Source organism: Pteropus medius, unplaced genomic scaffold, assembly GCF_902729225.1.
Source record: "Pteropus medius unplaced genomic scaffold, Ma_sr-lr_union100, whole genome shotgun sequence".
NCBI classification, from domain to species: domain Eukaryota; kingdom Metazoa; phylum Chordata; class Mammalia; order Chiroptera; family Pteropodidae; genus Pteropus; species Pteropus medius.
The window spans coordinates 926,035-945,264 of NW_024354886.1; the positions used below are offsets into that span (position 1 = coordinate 926,035).

General features: G+C 34.9%; 1 protein-coding gene and 1 pseudogene across 4 annotated transcripts in view; one reads left to right on the top strand and one right to left on the bottom strand.

The window, feature by feature from the left end:
- Positions 1–19,230, top strand: part of KIF6 (kinesin family member 6) — a 369,244-nt gene that overhangs the window by 40,095 nt on the left and 309,919 nt on the right. The gene's annotated exons all lie outside the window — the stretch shown is intronic.
- Positions 18,895–19,013, bottom strand: LOC120597753 (uncharacterized; annotated as a pseudogene).

Consider the following 19,230-nt stretch of genomic DNA (forward strand, 5'->3'; position numbering starts at 1 on the left):
ACATATCATTTCTGGGGAAACTTTTACAAGGCTAATTTCCATGTCTCTTCTCTCTATAGTCTTTTGTTAAATTCATTTAGGTATTTTTATTTGTAAATTTTCACTTTCTATCGGTAAAGAATACTAAAAATATTGGATATATTTTAAGTTACTTCCAGCTATTCTTTTCTTTTCTTTTTGTTCCTGTATAACTTTTCCCCCTTGGCTAAAAATTTTCTCAAAATTTTCTCTTCTCCAAACTTTGTTTTCCAGAAAAGTAGTACAGTATAGATGTCTGATATCAATTTAATCATTTTTAGTCTAGTCCTTTGTGTTGATTTTTCACCCAGAGTTTCTTACTTGGTCCAAGACTTCAGCTCATTTTTTACTGTTGGTGTTTGAAAATTTGTTAGGCAAACTAATCATATAACCACATTTTTAGTGAAAGAGCTTAATTTAGTTAAGAAATGTTTTTATCTAGACTAGAAATTTTGGATTTGTTCTTTACTCTTTTCTCTCTGTAACCCCAACTAACATTCATTAGTCAGAAAGTCCTGTCAATTTTCCATTTTCATTCAAAGCATTTCATATCTGACCCCAGTGTTTTATTCCCAGTTAGTGCCCTGGTCCATACCCTTATGCTTTCTCACCTAGTAATTGGATAACTTCTTAAATATTTTCCATTTCTCCTGACTTTAATCTTAGTCCTGTGCTTTTCATATTGTGATTTATGACCTAGTAGGTTATAAAATCAATTTACTTGTTTATGTTCAAAATTTTTTAATGATAAAGAGTAGAAGAGTTTGACAATATTAGAGCCCATGGCTGTAAGAAAGATATTTTTTCCCCCATGAAACTTTTGTTTCAAAATAATATATACTATTAAAATAATATATATTATTGTTATTTTATAAATAACAAACATTATTAAAATATTATATATGAGAATAATTGTATGGGTATTTGTAATTTGGAGGGGTGTCTATCTAGCATTTGAACCTTTTTCCTATGTTAGAGAACTCTATCATGTGAATCTTGGTAGGAAGTAGGGCTTGCCTTGCATTATAGAAGCTAAGAAAAAACTCAAGTTTTGCTTTCCCAGCATCCTTTGTAGCTAGGATACTGGTTTGTAACCTAGGCTTGTTTAATCAGATGCCTGGGGTATTGATTTGGGACTGACAGAAGCAGAGGACATGAGTCCCTAGGCTGGTGGTGGTGGCAATACCCATGACATAAACTTTTTCCACTGAAGGACCCTTACCCAGTAACTTCCAGGAGAGTGAGCTATCTGCTTTTCACTAATTCCTGCCTGGGCTGCTCTGAAAGGCATTTGTAAAGGAAGACAAGCAAACAACATGTAGTTTGCCATCAGTGGCAACACTTCCACAAGTCTGACTATCCTGGAATCCAGACACAGATACCAGGGAGCCTGTTCAACAAGCACCTGTCACCTCTGCCCTGCCCAGCCACCACTTGGGACTGCAGGCTCCATGCTGTGACACCAAAGGTGCCAGCATACCTCTAAACATGTCAATTCTATTTTGGGAACTGTACCTCTTAACATCTTGTTTGAGATACAAAACCTAAGTACCCCACATGACAGAATCAGCCAAGCTGCAGAAAAAAAAAATGAGAGTTTGTTATTACAATTAAAGTTTTTTAAGTAGCTTACTATGAATGAACAGTAACATTTTCAAAAGAAAGTAAATTGAAAATGGACCTGTGTGAGACATGGAAAATATTTTAAAGCAAAGGAAATGATTCACCACCTCAAAGACATGGCACTTACATAAATTATGCACGTCAGTTTTTTAACATCTGTGGAGAGCCTCTATGTCTTGGATAAATCCATATGTGTGTGCTTTATATCATACTCACAGATTATTTAATATTAGTATTCAGAGAAAAAGGAACCCCTTTGAATGATTTTAGCCATTTCCTCTAAAAATCAGTAGTGGTAATAGGGATAGCATGACTTGTAGAGTAGGATTTTGTTGACATAATGGACGCTTTATAAAGTAATTAAAATGTGACCTTTGAAATGTTTAACTTGGTTTGTTTTATTAGATTTTCTCATTTATTTTTTTTCCCTTGGGCCTGTTTTTGCAGCTTCTTATAACATCTAAGCCATGCTTTAAGAGAATATATTTTATCCTTTATTTTATGAATCAAATGTATAGGTACTAAGTAAAAATAAATAAGTTATTTTGAAAAGTAAACTTAGCCATTAACTAAAATAAGAATTTTATGGTATAGTGAAAGTTGCTCAATATTTAATCTTAGGAAAAAATGTTTCACCGATTTTTATATTTTAGATATTTTTCCAGATAAATTTTATTTTTAGTAGATGCCATTTTTCATTACTGAAAAGGCACTTAAATATATATTCACAGAATTATATTACAACATTGAAATTAATATTAAATATTTCTTAAATTAGAGGAAGAGGATTTAAGTTGCATTTGTGTTTCTTGTTTGAGGGATTTATAGAATAATGTAATTTGGAGAAGCCTGATGAAGCAGAACAGAAGCAATCAGGGAAGGTTACCATGAGATGCCCTGGAGTTCTGGATACGGAAAGCCTGTGCAGCAATTAAACTCATTCAAAAGTGAAATGACTGGTTCATGAGGAAATGAACTTCTTATCACAGGAACTATCCAAGCAAAGGCTGAATGACCTAATATCAGGGATCCTGGAGTGTACAGGGTTTCCGTATTTTGTTTTAAGTGGGGAGAGATGTCTGAGGACTCTTTGGGTTCTAAGACAAAAGTTCTAACTAGTTTAGCGTTATCATATCATATCATATCTAACTAGTTTGTCGTTATCATATACTTTTTTGTTGGATGAGTCAATGTTTCAACTCATCCTATGCTCACTCTTCTTTTGAAAACCAAACCAATAAAAGAAATTGCTCTGAGTTATTTAAGATGCAGTTGAACACTTAGCTTTTCTGATTTTCTAAGCCTAAAGGAAATCACACAGGGAACAAAGGATTTATTCATTTTGAAAGACATGCAAAAAGGTCTTTAACTTGTTACTCTCACAACTTTAACTCAAGCTAAAGAAGAGGAAATATAAACATGTTTTTGCTATTTCTTTCTTCTAGATATCCTGCACTTGTAATTGAATCTTGATTATAGCCACCTCATGTTCTTTCTTTACATATCTAATTCACCACCAAACATGTTTCACATACTTTTATGAAGTCAACTGCCATGAAAAATACTGTATATTTTGGGTCCAGAGGACCCCTGATTTATTTAAAAATACCACTAGTACCTATAATGACAGCTCCTTACACATGCTACCATCTGTCAGTGAGATGGTAAAGGGTAGAAAAGAAGTTTAAGACATCCCAGTCTCAGAATCAAGGCTGCCATCATGTGGGGGAAATTTGAGGTAATTGTCATGCCATTGTCAAGGCTGAGTGATATTTCTGGAGATGATGAATCTCAGAATAACCAACTTTCTATTTCTTCTTTCTCAGCTTTCTATATCCCATGCTCAAAATGCCAAACTTGAACTCTAATCTGTTCCTCCTTGTTCCAATAATCTTATAAAATCCTTTCATTCTGTCTTCTTCCCTTGCTTTATTATTATTTTTTTATCGCATCTATCACCACATGGAATTATATTATATACAGCATTTATTTTACATTTTAAATTGGCATTAATTTAGATTCTAATTATTTCCACTAGAATGTAAGCCCCAAGTGGACAGGGAATCTGTCTGCATTGGTCACTGCTATATCCCTAGCTCATAGAGTAGTACCTAGCACAAACTAGGTACTAGAACAAATCTTTCAACATTTTTATTGGCTCATGTGTGTGCTCAGGGTGTCTAGAGTGTTCATTGAATTGATTTAGATTTCTCCCTTAAAACTGCGCTTTCTCATCTGTAAATGAGTCCTTGTCTCCCCCTCACTCCCTCTCTGTCGTCATTATAAAATGTTCTCCTCAGTCTCCACCTTTAAAGGAAGCCAAATCTCAAAACATAAAAATGAATTAATAAAAGGCAAATTCTTCCTCAGACTTGCCTCTTCAGTTACTTTGCCTTGTAATTACTTCCCTTCCCAGCTCATGTCCTGGAAGTGACTGTCTACTCTGCCGCCTTGGCCCTGTTTCCTCCAAAATGCTCTGCAATTTGATTTGTGCTATATTTATAGTTCATAAATTCCTCTCATCAACAGACTTTTCCTCTAAAGCTTTTCAGAGCCAAATCTAAAATGCCTACATTATGCTCATTCTGACCTTTTCCAAGTGTTCAACACCATGCAACCAGCCAGGCTTCTGATTTGGTTGCAGTTGCATGTGGAACGTCATCCTGAGAGAACCCTGAGGCTGGCGAGTTTTATTTCTGACCCTGCAGTGTACCCCCTAACTCCCTGCTTCTTTTCTTCCTATAATCCACCTACAATCACCAGCCAAGGAACAAACCCTTACCGTCCCATACTTAAACAGTTCTTGTTATCCGTAGTGTTCCTTGGTAATTCTGTTTTAAAATGTGAATTTTCTTAAATCTGCAAATATCTTAGAACACAGGATTTTCCATTAGTGTTGGTGTGACTAGTTTCTCTAATTTGATCTCCAGAATGATACCACTTTGAAATTGAAGAAATTGCTCCAAATGGACTCCCAGTTCGAAGTCATTTTTGACTGCCTGCTATGTGCAGGATAAACACAGCAGAGAAAGCCCCTGCTTTCTGCCAGCTTACTTTCAGTATGAGTATTTTATTGTCCAAGGGGAATTTTTACAAGGCCTTCTTACATTTAATTGGGTTTTAAATTCATATTTAATCTTTTAAAGCTTTGCATTCAGAAAGCTACTTCAACCTACAAATCTTATAATTCTATTTTTAAATCTAGTCACTATTATATAAAAATAAGAACAGTCTCTTTCATTTATTATTTTATTAATATTTGGTTAATGCACGTTTAAGAGTTGAAATTTCTCTAAACAATTCTGATCCCAATTTAGCTAATTCAATTTCCTTAAACATTTTAAATCTCATATACATATTTAATGTATCTGATTTCTCAAGCACCTCAACTGCCTGGTGGGGCTTACTTATGAACCTAACAAGCAAATCATCCTAAGCACTTAAGCAACTTAAAAAATAATAATAATCGAACATATACATGGAGTAAATAACCTCTCTTAAACATTTCTATGCTATTTTCGAACCTAAATCAAATGTTCTTACACCTTCCAATTTAATATCACAAGTCTGAAATCAATTACACATTTCAAATTGAAATCACAATCTTTTCAAGTATTTCGAACTCTAAATAAACATACTTAGAATAGCCCAATGATATGAAAATTACTCTAAAACATATTCCATAGAAGTATAGAGTGTGGGTTTAATTTGCTATGTTATCTCTATTATTATTTATTTAAACTTCCTGGGGTGGTAAAGTGACCAACACAACTAAGGTAAGTAGTTGTACTGTCCTTGGATAGCTGAGGTTACTAGGTTAAAAAAATCAAAATATCCCTATGGTAAATTAATTATTGCTCAGAGATTGGCATGATTTGTGTTTTTCAAAGATGGCTTCTTGTTGCTGGGTGGCAAATAATTGAGGGGGTGTGCAGAAGATTTCAATCTGCTAGTGACTCCTTGGTCTATTTAACTCCTCATCAGTTTCTTCATGGGAGAAGACTTTATTTGGTTCCCTCAGGACGTTCCTTATTATCTTCCAAGTCTCTGCAGCTTTTTTGCACCCTTCTCTTCTAGTCTTTCCCCTACTACATGGCTTTTTTAAACTTCTTTTCTGGTCTTTGATTTTCATTTCCTCCTGGTTCTACTACTAGAGGTAGGGTAATATGCTTTAGATTCTAAGGGAAAATCAAGCCCCAGGAAGAAAATGGGATGGGAGTTGGATTTAGTGGAGGACAAAGAAGAAAGAAAACATTCTTGATACATAGGCATTGCAAAAATCTAGAAGTATACACAACATACGTTAACCTGAGTTATCTTTGTGGGACAAGATTATGATGGACTTTAACTTTATATTATAACCTCTGTATATTTTACAAGAAACATATTATTTCTATAATCACATAAATTTTAAAAAATAGATAAAATGAAAAAAAGGGGATTAGTTTGGCAATAGAATCAGAGAAGGCTTTATGAAGATGGTAGAAGTGAATCTCGATGAAGAATTGAGTCTAGCCATTAAAAATTATTATTCTTATTAAATCTTCTATCAATACATAATTGTAGTAAGAATAGCTTTTGAAATAACAGTCTCTGACGTGTCTTTTTAGACTGTGAATGATAGTCACTGGGTGTAGGTTCCTATGTACATCAGCCTTTCACGGTGGTTGATTCCATTGTGTAATAATTGAAGTGCAAGTAAAACCAATCCAGATTTTGCAGCTCTCACTGAGAGAGCAGCAGTACAATAAATATGTAAGCACCAGCTTTTTGTATGAAGCAATACAAGGTGCTTTCATAGGATTTACAGGGAGTGAAAAGGAAACTATTACTTGCCTTAGAAAACTTGATGTAATTATGGAATTATACATTATGGTTTTGTTGACCAGAGTACTTGTATTTTAACTTTTTACTTATTCAGAAAGAAAATGGAAGCTTCTAGATCATATTAGTCTATTTAGAAAATATTATTATCTCATGCTAACTAGTAATATTTTGAAATTGCCGTAAAGTTCTTTTGTGGGGGGTACAGAGCTGAGTATGTTTAGACTAATGACAGTCATATCACTCAGTAGAAGAAAATGAATTTTGGGGCCCTTAGGTAAAAAATATTTGGCTCTTTAAAGCCTGTTTTAGACGACCTGGGGAGTGGGGCAGGGAAGTGCAGGATTTCTGCTGTTGAAGCAGTTTCATTGACAAAATTGTGTGAGTAATTTATATTTCTGAACTTAGCAACTTAGACTTCAAAACCTCCAAAGAGACACTGACAACACAACTAGACAGCTTATATCTTATAGGTGTCTACTCACCCAATATCCTTATCTGATGTGATGGTACCCCAAAGTGACTGGGCAAGACCCTATGGCTAGGACTTCTCATCCAAGGATAGACTAAGTTGTATATTCCATGTATTCTGGTATAGCACTTGAATTTTACTTGTTTACATTATATTGTACCTAGAACAGTGCTATGGAAGAAGGGGAATCATAAATGTTAGAATAAATGAATGAAGGAGTGGATGAATGAAGGGATAAATAATTGGCCTTCAACAAAATTTTGATTGGCTATTTTGACGAAACATTTTATGCTGTGTACTTGAATGTATGGGTAAATATGATATGGCTAGTTTTCCACATGGCCAAATTTAAACCATTTCTTAAAGGCTAAGTCAGTCTTACAAAACATAACTTTACTGACTAAGATCATTGCATAGTTGAGCTGATCAACCACGACTTACTTGGTCAGCTATGAATATGCTAAAAAACTCAGTTTCATTACTGACTGACTGACCAGTTCAGTTTGTATATATAGAATGGGTCTTCTTTTATAATCTACTGCTTTGCTGGCCTTAGACTTGTGGCCACCTTTAAGGAAAAAAACAAACAAACAAACAAAACCCATTAATGAGATGATATTCCAAATACTGCAACAAAATAGACATAATTTTCTATATGTAGCACTTTCTTGGCCCAGATACTCTTAAGTAACTATTGGGAAATTGCTGTAAAATATGTAGAGAATTAGTCCTATTGTATGAGCCTTTATGGTACAATATAACCTATAGGTTAGGGGACCACATGTTAAAGTCACATTGGGGCCAGTTTTCCGATTTAAATTTCAGCACAAAGGATTTACTGGAAATACTGGGAAGATTTCTTGACAGAGCCATTTAATACTAGAATGAGTTTTTAAGAGCAATTGTGGATTCTCTTGAAAGGCTCTAAATACAGTTCAATTTCTCCTCTGTCCAGAATAGTTTGGGTGGGCCTACCTGAAAGCAGAAGGACAAACCAGACTAGTCCTTTTGACCCAAAGGTTTTCATTCATTATAACCCCAAATTAAGCCCCAGTACTTAAAGAATTTAGTAGTTCTTTCTTGTGTATTTAAATAAGAGCCACACACCATGTTGGACTTTTACGCTCTAACTTGGCTGACTGCCTCCGTGTGAAGACCTTTATTATTGAGTTTTGTTTTCATTCACTCTAAACTTTTTCCCTTGGGTGGAAACATGTGTGGTTGGCCTCAGCTCATAGGGAAATTATTTAATGTATAAATCTGAACTTAATATGCTGAGTTAAGTAGTAGTAGAACAAAATAAGCACCCCCCAACACATACTCATTTGTGAAACCACTTATGCTCTTCAAGAGAAGTGGGTGCTTATTTCCAAATTGACAGAATTCTTTCTAAAATTTCTGCATCAAAAGAATTTAGGGAGAAAATAAAATAATAAATACAATTGAAAAGATGTTGTAAGACTATTGGGTATAATTTTTTTGCTCTTTCTACAGAATTTTTAGAATATGTAATAAGGTCATGTATTTTTCTTATTTTGGAAATAGGTGCTTTCTAATTTTTCGTTTTAATTTTCTGAATTAAAATGTACTGAAAATGCATAGCAATTTTTAATGCAGTGTGGAGATGTTTTTAATGAGATGTGAATATTCAACTTTAAACTACCTGAATATTTAAATGAAATAGGCTCAGTTCCAACTCCTTTTGCATCTAGCTATTATGTATGTGGAAAACAGATCATATTAATGTTAGTTCTTTGAAAATGAAAGTAGACATTGTAAGCAAGGTGAGAATTTGGACTGTTTATATATGTGTCCTTTTTGTGTTCCAGCTCAATGCTTCACATTTTAGTATCTAAACTTTACTTATGTAGAAATTACAAAGTGGGTAAGTTATAGTTATGAGGACTATAACTTGTCGGTTTCCTGTATGTTTAAATTTGAAACCTTTATGTCATATTAATGGAATTTTGTGTTTTATATGTACCTGTATGTCTGCTAGACAAATGCTAAAAATGCCAAAAATAGGACTAATACAACTAAGAATACAACTAAAAGTATTCTATAAATGTGAATACAGGGCTTAGGCATCTTGTTGTGATTTTTTAAAAATTTTTGAGAAAGCTAGTATATAGCTGATTGACCTTTAATACGTGAACAGAATGTTCATATGTGCCAAAGAGCGTCCTTAAGTCTTACTTGAGTACAGATTATCTTAACTTTATAGACTGCTGAATAACTGTGTGCAAAGCAAATATTTGTATATTTAATCACTTATTACCATAAAATTCCTTTATTATTTTAGAACTAAAAACTTAAAATATATTGGCTTTCAGTCGTAATAACCTTAAAAACCATAAGTTTCAATTTAGAGAGAACTTGTCTCTGGTATCTCACAATTTTATAAGTTTGTCGAAGAAACAATTATGCAATTTTGTCCACACTATTTGTTAAAATACAGGACAAAGTTAATTCTACTCTCTCCTCGGAAATTTAGTTGTTTGATCATGCTGGCTATTCTACTATTTAAATAATGAGCAGAATTCTTCATGGCTCCAAGCTTCCCAAGAATAGAAGCAATAATTGATTCATTAAACCTTCCCTCCCTTCATCATGTCTCCAGCCTTCTCTTTCTTTATTCGACAAGTTTTATTGAATCCCTATAGACTTCTAGTTACCCTGCCCTAGGCTTTAGAAATACTGCATTAATTAAGGTAGAATTTCTGTCCATAAGGAGAACACAGTTTTATGGGTCAAATAGACAAGAAAGTCGGTCACTTACTGATTCAGTGGAAGGTGTAATGAGAGGAAGAGGGACGCAAAAGAAGAACTTCATTCCTTTCTTTGAGATAGTGGTGAGAAGGTGAGTAACAGCAGAGAAGAAGTCATAAAGAACTGTAAAGCGTAGGTTTTAATGGAATTGAGCCTGAGGCTTGGCATTGTAGGTGTTATACAAGTAAATACATATGAGAGAACAAATTTGGTTGGGGCAGAGGATTAGAGTGTGAGTTTTATGGGTGGTGGAGTGACTTGGGCTTCCACACAGACCAACTTATATTCAAGTATGAATGACTATGTGGGAAACCTATTGAGAACTATAGACAGGACAAATGGCTAGAGAATGGATAATGTGGAGATAATGTGAAATGGCACGCAAAAAGTATTCCAGATTATAAAAAACCTCATATGGCCTAGAGAGGAAAGTGGATCTTATCCTAAGAGCAATCAGAAGTTGCCAAATAACTTAAATCAGAGTGGTGGCCCAGTTATATGTGTTATAGAAAAAAATCATTCTGGTGGCAATGTAGAGAGAGGATGAGTTGGAGGGACATGAGACTATATAGGATGGTGCTACTATCATGCAGGGTTCTCAGAGGCAAAGGCTGTCTAGGGTCTAGGCAAATGGCACAGGTAAACTAAATGGGCCAAGTTCAGAAACTGGAGAAATTGGACTTAGGGCCTATATAAATAAAAGGAACACTCACCACTTGGATCCAGACAGTTGTTGCTATTTGGGAAAGCAAAGACACCACACCACACACATACACATGCTCTACTGCACACTCATTATTTACTTTTGGCTCTCAGATGGGTGTCAAACATTTTTAAAAACATGGCTGGGTCAACACTATGCCAACCAAACAAAATATATCTTTGGACCAGATACAATCTAAGGCAGTGTATCACTGAAGTGTGTTCTTTTGAACATCTATCTTTGAAAAATGAGTTCTGTGGTCAAATAAATTAGAAGAATTGGAACTTGACAAAACTGATTTTAAAATTTACAAGAAAAATAAAATGTGCAAGAATAGCCAAGACAATTTTGTAAAAGAACAAAGAAATGGAGACTTGCCCTACATGATATAAAATCATATTATAAATTTATGATAATTAAAATAGCATGGTATTGGCACAGGAATGGACAAATAAATTAATAGGATAGAATGGATACTTCAGAAACAGTTTCATGTATATATGAATATTTAGTTTATGATAAAGGTAGCATTTTAAATGAGTTGAAGAATGATAGATCATTAATGGTGCTGGGGAAATTAGCTATCAAGCAAGCAAAAACAAAGTTAAATTCTAACTCATGCCATTAACAAAAAAAAAAAGATGAATTAAATAACAAATTGTAAAAAATAAAGCAATAAAAGGAGGGAAATGGAGAAAACATGTTTATGATGTTGGAAACAGAAGGCCCTTTTAATGACATAAAATACAAAAAACAAATCTGACTTGATAAAAATAAATTTGGACAACAAAAGCCACCATAAACAATATTAAAAGGTAAATTACTATCGGTTTGAAAATATGCAACATGTAATAGGATTAATATCGGTACATGGAAATAACTCCTCCCAAGGAATAAGAAAGAAACAAACAATCCATTACAAAATTAGTCAAAGAACATGAACAGTGTGTTCCACGAAAAGGAAATGTAATTAGTCAATAAAAATATGAAAGTATGTTTAATGTGAAATATGAATATGAAACTATGCTTAATCACATTGTGATCAGATAAATGAAAATTAGCAATAAGAGACCTCTTCCCCTCTTTAAATTGGCAAAATAAAAATTTGGTAATATTAAGAGTAAGTCAGTCTAGTTAAATAGGACCTCTTCCATTACAGACGTGAATGTACATTGGATAAATAACTTGTACATTTATACTGTGAAATACTTTACAGATTTAGCATGTAAAAGAATGATACGGATCTTCCGATGTGACAAGATATATTGTTGAGTGAGCAAAACAAATTGCCCAACAATACGTAGAGTATTAAATCAGTTATTTAAAAAGAAAATACATAAAACAATGCTATATGTAAAAAACAATGTGTAAAAAGGTCTGCAAATATTTGTGCAAAAGGAATAACAGTGATTAACTGTGGTGTAATTTCGAAGATGGGGCAAGGGAATTATATTTAAGGGGGACCTAAATGTAATTAATTTACGTGTATTTTTAAAAATTTAACAAGCATTGTATTCATACATTTATGAATTACTTGTATAAACAAAAATAAGTATTTTCAATGATAGGAGAAAGTTGAGCCTGCTTATTTTCTAAGGAGGAAGCAATGACTAGAAAAAGTCAAAAATACAGAGGAGTTAATAGGTGGGAAAAGTCCCTAGGGAAGTAGGAGAGGATACAGGCTACAATACAGGTAGAAGAGATTGGCCTTGGAGAGGAGGAAGACCAGTCTTCTACGACGAGAGAAGAGGAGGCAGAAACAAGACTAGAGAGGCTAGATGAGGTAAATTTATACACGTAGAGATGGAGATTGGGAGTGGAAGGAGGAACTGAGAAATTTCTTGTATGATGGCTTCTATTTTCCTTATGAAAGAACAGCTTATTCCCCACCAACCTGGAGTCCTGTAAGCCTTGCCGTGCATATCAGTAGATGCGACTGGCTTCTCCTCCTGTTCACCTCAAGAACTTAATGTTATTAATATCTCATAACTAGTGGGCTCTTTCCTCTTGTCACTTTTATAAAGACTAGCTGTGACATTTCATATGCTCGCACAAGTCCAACAATGCTACCCTGAAAACAATAAGGTCATAGTAATGGGCCATATCAATGAACCAATTCCTATTGTTTGAAAGAATCTGGGGAATTGCTTTCAATTGACTTGCTTTAATTCTAGTGTATCCCATTCAGTTTTTTTGTTTGTTTGTTTCCTGTGCATTCAGAGGACCATGTTTCTAGCTTTCTCCCCAGAGAAGTCTATGAAACCGCTACCCCCACTCACGTCCCATCGGCATTCTCTGGAATTTTCTTTTTTTGACAGCCTCACAAAGCCCTCTATTGTTCCTTTTTAACAGTCAGCTAACTGTGAAGTTGGGGAGAAGTGATTCTGTCCTTCCCTCTCCTTTAGATTTTAAGAGCCTTCCAACAGCTTTTATGTAAAAATATGTTGAGCCACTTAGTACTAGTTGCAATCCCTTTGTATCCTTGGGTTCCAAATATGGAATTGAAAAGAGTTTTTAGATAGGAGGCATCAAAGGAAATTGAGGAAAATATCAGTCCTTTACTTGGCTGCTCTAAAACTTTTGACTTTCCTGGAATCTGTCCCCTAAGTCTCTGGTACTTTCTCCCTTTGATAGCTGCCTTTGGGAGGAAAACTCTAAAAAAATTAGCTTTTTTTTTCTGTTTTCTATGCTATAATCCCATTACTAACATGATGTTATTAAAGGCATGTTATTAAATTTTGCTTTTCTCTCAATGGATGATACAGACTTTTTGTCGTTAATTTTCTCTCCTACCTTTAACCATCCTAGTTAGTAGTACATGTTAAACAACATTGCTTTGCAGAATTTTACTATAGATTGATGAAAATCAAGGTACTCCAAGTGAAAAGATTATAAATCTGCATTACATTTATACCTATAAGATGCTCGCTACATGCAGTATGAAAAATAAAGGTGTGGTTTTAAGGTGAGAATAAATGAAAAGTATTGGAATGGGTAATTTAATTGTATATAACAATCTGTTATATTAATCTTAATCTTTTATTCTGATTAGCCCTCACATTTTTAAAAAATGAAGCCAGTAAACTTAATCTCTAAGACTTTAATGTTACAGTCATGTGCTCCTAACTGGCAGGGATATATTCTGTGAAATGGGTCATTAGGCAATTTCGTTGCTGTGCAAACATCAGAGAGTAAGTACACTTACAAAAACCTAGATGGTATCGGCTAGTACACAACTAAGCTCTATGGTATAGCCTATTGTTCCTAGGCTACAGGCTTGCACAGCATGTTACTATACAAAACAACACAACAGCAAGATTAAATCAACACAAGAGAAAATGATACAATCAAGAGACACAGTAAACAAGATGCATGAGACTGCTGCTGTTGTGACACAGCATACTATTTTACAGAAAACTTTTTTAAATAAAGAGAACGAGTACACTCTAAAATGATAAAAAAATATAGTATATTAAATAAACCAGTAACATAGTCATTTATTATCATTAGTAAGTAATATATACTGTATATAGCTATATGTGCTATGCGACTGCAGGGTGGTAAGTTCATGTACACCAGCATCACCACAAACACTTGAATGATGTATTTAACTATGATGTCACAACAGCCACAACATCACTGGGTGATAGAAATTTTTCATCTCCATTATAATCTTGCGGGACTATTGTATTTGCAGTCCATCATTGACTGAAATGTCATCGTGTGGCACGTAACTTTTTTCCCTATGAATTTCTGAGAAGAGCAACTTTGAGACAAACAGTTAGCTGGATAAGACTCTGATGAACACACTGGATTAAGTTTTAAAATAGGATGGTCAGGTTTATTTTATAACTTAATTAGGTAGTCAAAATAATATTATATTTGTAATCAGATAGAGCTTGAACTTAGTCCTATCACTTAATAAGTGCGACCTTGATCTAGTTAACTTTTCTAAAGCTCAGTATTTTTCATCTTAAAATGGTAATAATAGAGCGAAATCTCAGGAGAAATTCCCTAGAGAATGAAGGAGGAGGAATATGTTTGAGAGGAAAAATAATGAGTTCAGTTTTGATCAAACTGAGATCGAAGCACTGCAGAAAAATTTAGATATGCAAATTTTGATTGACTGCTTTCAGACTAGAGATTTTTTTAGTTTATTGAGACCATATTGTATATGCACTTTATAAAGATGGTATTTCAACTATACTATCCATGAACTAGTAGTAGGATAGGTTTTTCACAAAATTTTGTGAGCACTGTTCCTTCCTACTGTCCTCATGTCTCTTTTCACAGTGTGCTCCTAGAAGGTCTCTCATATGATGTCTTCCCAGCTAAGACTGGCCTCCCATCTCTGCTTGTTTAGTGACTACTAGTCACTGCTTGGCCACCACCACCCTTCAGAGGCTCTCCATGGCCTGTAGGATAACATTGTCATTACTCGGCTGAACAGTCAGCTAAATAATGATCTAGCCTGTACGTTCTGCCTCATTTTCTGCTCCTCTCTCCTCATTTCTTTATGAGTGATCCAAATTGAGGCACATCTTTCCGCTTCTGACTCTCAGCTCTTGAATCCCATTAAATCATTGTGTATCCATGATATAACTAAAGCCACAGTAAATAATGATTAGGAACTTCATGAGAGGTATTTTTAATTTACCTTTTTCTGTTCTAAAGGGCAGTTCCCAACCCCCATGATTATCCACTGAAGTCAAAGTGTGATTGAATTCCTAGGAATGTGATAAATGTCTTCCATTTCACACAAAATTGAAATCAACTTAGAAGGTTTTATTTTGCAAATAATCTTGAGACTGGACGTATAGAGAAAAAAGCTTGTAACTCAGGTATAAACTAGAGCTCCATGTGGTCTAGTCTGTGTATACTGTCACTTTTGAAGGTACACAAAGGTCAGGTTGTATTCAGGCTCTCAAGGAAATGCAAAGGGGTAGAGGAGTACATTTTTAATGTGTTGCAAACATCTTAAATCTTTTCTCCTGTGTTGCTTCTCTCAGCATCCTCCACACCCCCGGCAACTACCTACTGCCCTCTTTGCCACCCTGGAGTTCTCTAGTTCTCACTCTCCTCTCTATTGTGGAACACTTCAGGCAACTCCTCCCAGCAACGCAGGCCCATTTGTCCCTTCTTTTCTGTGCCTGTCTTCTCTGCTTCTTAGCCTGAATTTCTGTATTCCTGTTTCTACCTACTCAGATAGCTGGAGGGCCCAGAAGCTCCATTCTACCTTTCAAGACAAAGGATCAAATCCCCAGGAAGATAGTTTTGTCACTTTGCCTTTCCAATGAGAAATCCTTACAGAGGACTTTCTGTAAATTCTGTATCTCTCTACAAGATATATATACTCTATTTGGGTATTTTTTTGTTATAGATTAATATGCATATTATAAGATTATATAGGCATAATATGTACACACATACTCCTATATTTAAAGGTATTTATCTTGTTAATTATTTTGTTTTATCTTGCATTATAAGTTTTTACCCCTATAAATCAACATAGCACACAGTACCAGGCTTCTAATATAATATAATGGATGCTTTAAAAATGTGATTAATCAATTTACTGACAGAGAACTCAGTGTGACAATTTTAGAGAAAAGTATTTTCTTTTCCTTCCTTCCTTCCTTCCTTCCTTCCTTCCTTCCTTCCTTCCTTCCTTCCTTCCTTCCTTCCTTCTCTTCCTTCCTTCCTTCCTTCCTTCCTTCTTTTTTGTATTCTTAGAAAAGAAATGCATAGTAATCAGTTCACACTTTATGACAGGTTGTGCCCAAGTAAATTTCTATAGACAATGAATTTTTCCGTATTATTGCACAAAACTTTTTGTTGTTTCATTTTAGTTGCCTCCTTAGATGGTCATCTGAAAATGATTATGTATTTAATGAGTCTAAGTGTTTATTCTCAAGGGTCATGGAAAAAATATCTGTCAGAAAGGCTACAGTAAATGCATTTTTCATAATGTAAATAAAATAAAAATGTAACCTTCACTTTTTAATACAGTATACTGACCTTCAAACTGAAACATATTTCAGAACTGGATTGTGTTCAGAATAGGTCATTTTCTTCTATTGAAGTTACATGCGTTTCTGTTATGTTTCCAGATTTGAGCTGCTTATTATTAATACTAAGACAAAATGGTTTCTTCAGGAACTTGGGAAATAATAAACAGCCTCATTTAGAGAGCACTTTGGCCTGGATTTGGTCCACGAACTTATGGATATGAGGCTGTTTAGTGTGGTTAAGATCTTGAGGATCCTTTTCAAGGGAGAGTGTTTGGATTATGTGCCCCATGATGTGTTTGCCTCTTGCAAAGTTTGGTTTAAAGTAGTTGAGACAAGACTGTGAACAAATCCCTGAGAATTACAGAGCTGGAAAGAACCTCAAAAGGTCCTCTTTCTTAGCCCCTGTATCCAAGGAGGTAAATTTGCACATGATTTAAGACGGGCAGTTGTTGATCTGGTTTTTATGACACATCCAAGAGTTGGAGTCCTGATTGTGCCAAAGTGACTGTTTGAGAGGAAAGCACTCAACATTCTTGTTTTCTATTATATTTTAGAGCTTAAGAAATGTGAGCAATGATTGGGAGAAATAGCCAGTCTGTTTCTTGGGTGGTTGATGGTATGAGGGGTTTGCCTATGATATTTCAAAATCTGGAAGATTTTTCTATGTCCATATCATTCTTATGTTTAGTTTAGTTTTGTTGTTGTTTTGTTTTTGTTTTAAATCATAGTGTTACTCTCTTAGCATTTATATGAGTTATTTTAAACCAATGGTTTCAAAACACAAAATTCCACAGAGGGCAGGCAGCTAATCTGAAGTAAACCAATGAGGGCAATAAGGAGTGGTGGTATCTGTGCCTAAATTGGGAACATGGGTCCCAGGGGCCAAGAGCAATCAGATTGAATTTAAAAAAAAAAAAGGAAAGGAGGGAGGGAGGAGAGAGAGAGTGAGAGAGGAGAGAGAGAGAGAGAGAGAACGAAAAGAAAAGTTGAGAAAGAAAGAGAGAGAGAGATATATATATATAGAGAGAGAGAAAGAAAAAGCTGTTGTTGTTGTTAAGAAAAGAAAAAAGCAGCAGTTGTTGTTGTTAAGTTGTTGTTAAGAAAGAAAGAAAGTAAAAGAAAGAAAGAAAGAAAGAAAGAAAGAAAGAAAGAAAAGAAAGAAAGGAAATAAGAAAGAAGGGAGGAGGGAGGAGGGAGGGAGAAGGAGGAGGAGGGAGGGAGGAAGGAGGGAGGGGAGCAGGAAGGCAGGCAGGAAGGGAGGTGAGTACTGGCCAAACAAAATGCTTTGCTGGCAGTATTTGGCCTGTGGGCCTCTTGTTTGAGATCCTAGTCCAATAACCAGTATGCTCACAGGTACTTACAAAAAGCTTTAGATGATGATCCCAAGTGTATCAATTACCATTTAATCCACATTTGCAGTGTTATTTTTCTGACAAAATCATATTTTGTTGTGCAGGTTGTTTTTAATCTAGCTATCCTTGCCTGAGATAATCCTTTTTAAAAAATAGCTAATGATTTGATTTAAGTCAACTCTGGTTAGCCATGTAACCTACTTTATTTCTCTATCAGGATTTACAATTCAATCAATATGTCATACAAGTGAATCGGCAAAAGATTTTAGAATGATCTTGCCAGGACATGCTTTCCGAAAGGCCTGTGTCTAAACCAGGGGAACTAAACTTAGTGCCTTTAAGCAGGACTGTCATGTTGCACACCTCCGGGGCATGTTTCACAGTAGTTCCCATTTAGAAAAAAAAAGTGGAGCTCACTGCCAGCATTAATTTAACATCACACGTAGGAATGCTACGTTGTCTAGGATTTGACATTTTCAGCGATCGAGAATTACTATATTTTGTAAATCAAAATACCACTACTAAAAACAGAATGCTATAAACAGAATGATGTCATTTGTTTCCAAAAAGACTATAGATATACTAGAGTGATGCTAAAATAATAATAAAAGTGAGATATTTCACGGCAAACTTTGGGGATGAGGTTAAGACTTTAATCCGTGAGTTATCTCAGGGTAAACGCTGCAGCCACGAAGGCCACCAGTGAGTATTCTTGGGGCAAATGGGAAATGGGTTAAAAATTTAGGCTGCTGAATTATGCACTGTGAAATATTCTGAAAGTGAAACAATTAAGAGTCTACTTACCATACTCTTTACAAAAGACATGAGCTGCACCAAAGAATTGCTTGAGGCTGCTTATGAGGGACTTTATTCTTGGAAGAGAGTTACAGTGGACAGAAATGAACTGTTCTGAGAATCAAAAACAGATCAAAATAAGTGAATTTCAGTTACTCGGGCTCTTAGAACTGTATGAAAGGCAAGATGGAGTAATAGAGTCACTATATATTTAAAATAGGGGCCTTAGTTTTGATTATTTTTTTTGTTTAGGCGAGGCAACCCTTGGTTGACCTCACAGATTGCAAGGACCTTGTCAGTTTACAATCCCTTAGTTTTTATTTTTTACGCCTACAGCACCTGGTCTTCCTAGATGGTCTCCCATCCAAGTACTAACCAGGCCTGACCCTGCTTAGCTTCCGAGATTAGAGGGGATCAGGCTTGTTCAGGGTGGCATCACCATAGACTAATTTTAATAATTCTATTCCAGATTAGTCTTGTTGACATTAAGGAAAGGTTTTTAGTGAAGTTAAATGTAAATATAATTTCTATTAACTTAAAAATTCTGCTCTTAATACTAATTGTTTGGGTTATTTGTGTTTTCTGAATGAACTAATTTGTTCCAATGAACAGTTTTTAAAAATATAAATATGTATTTTCCTGGGGTTCTTAATTTGTCTAAGA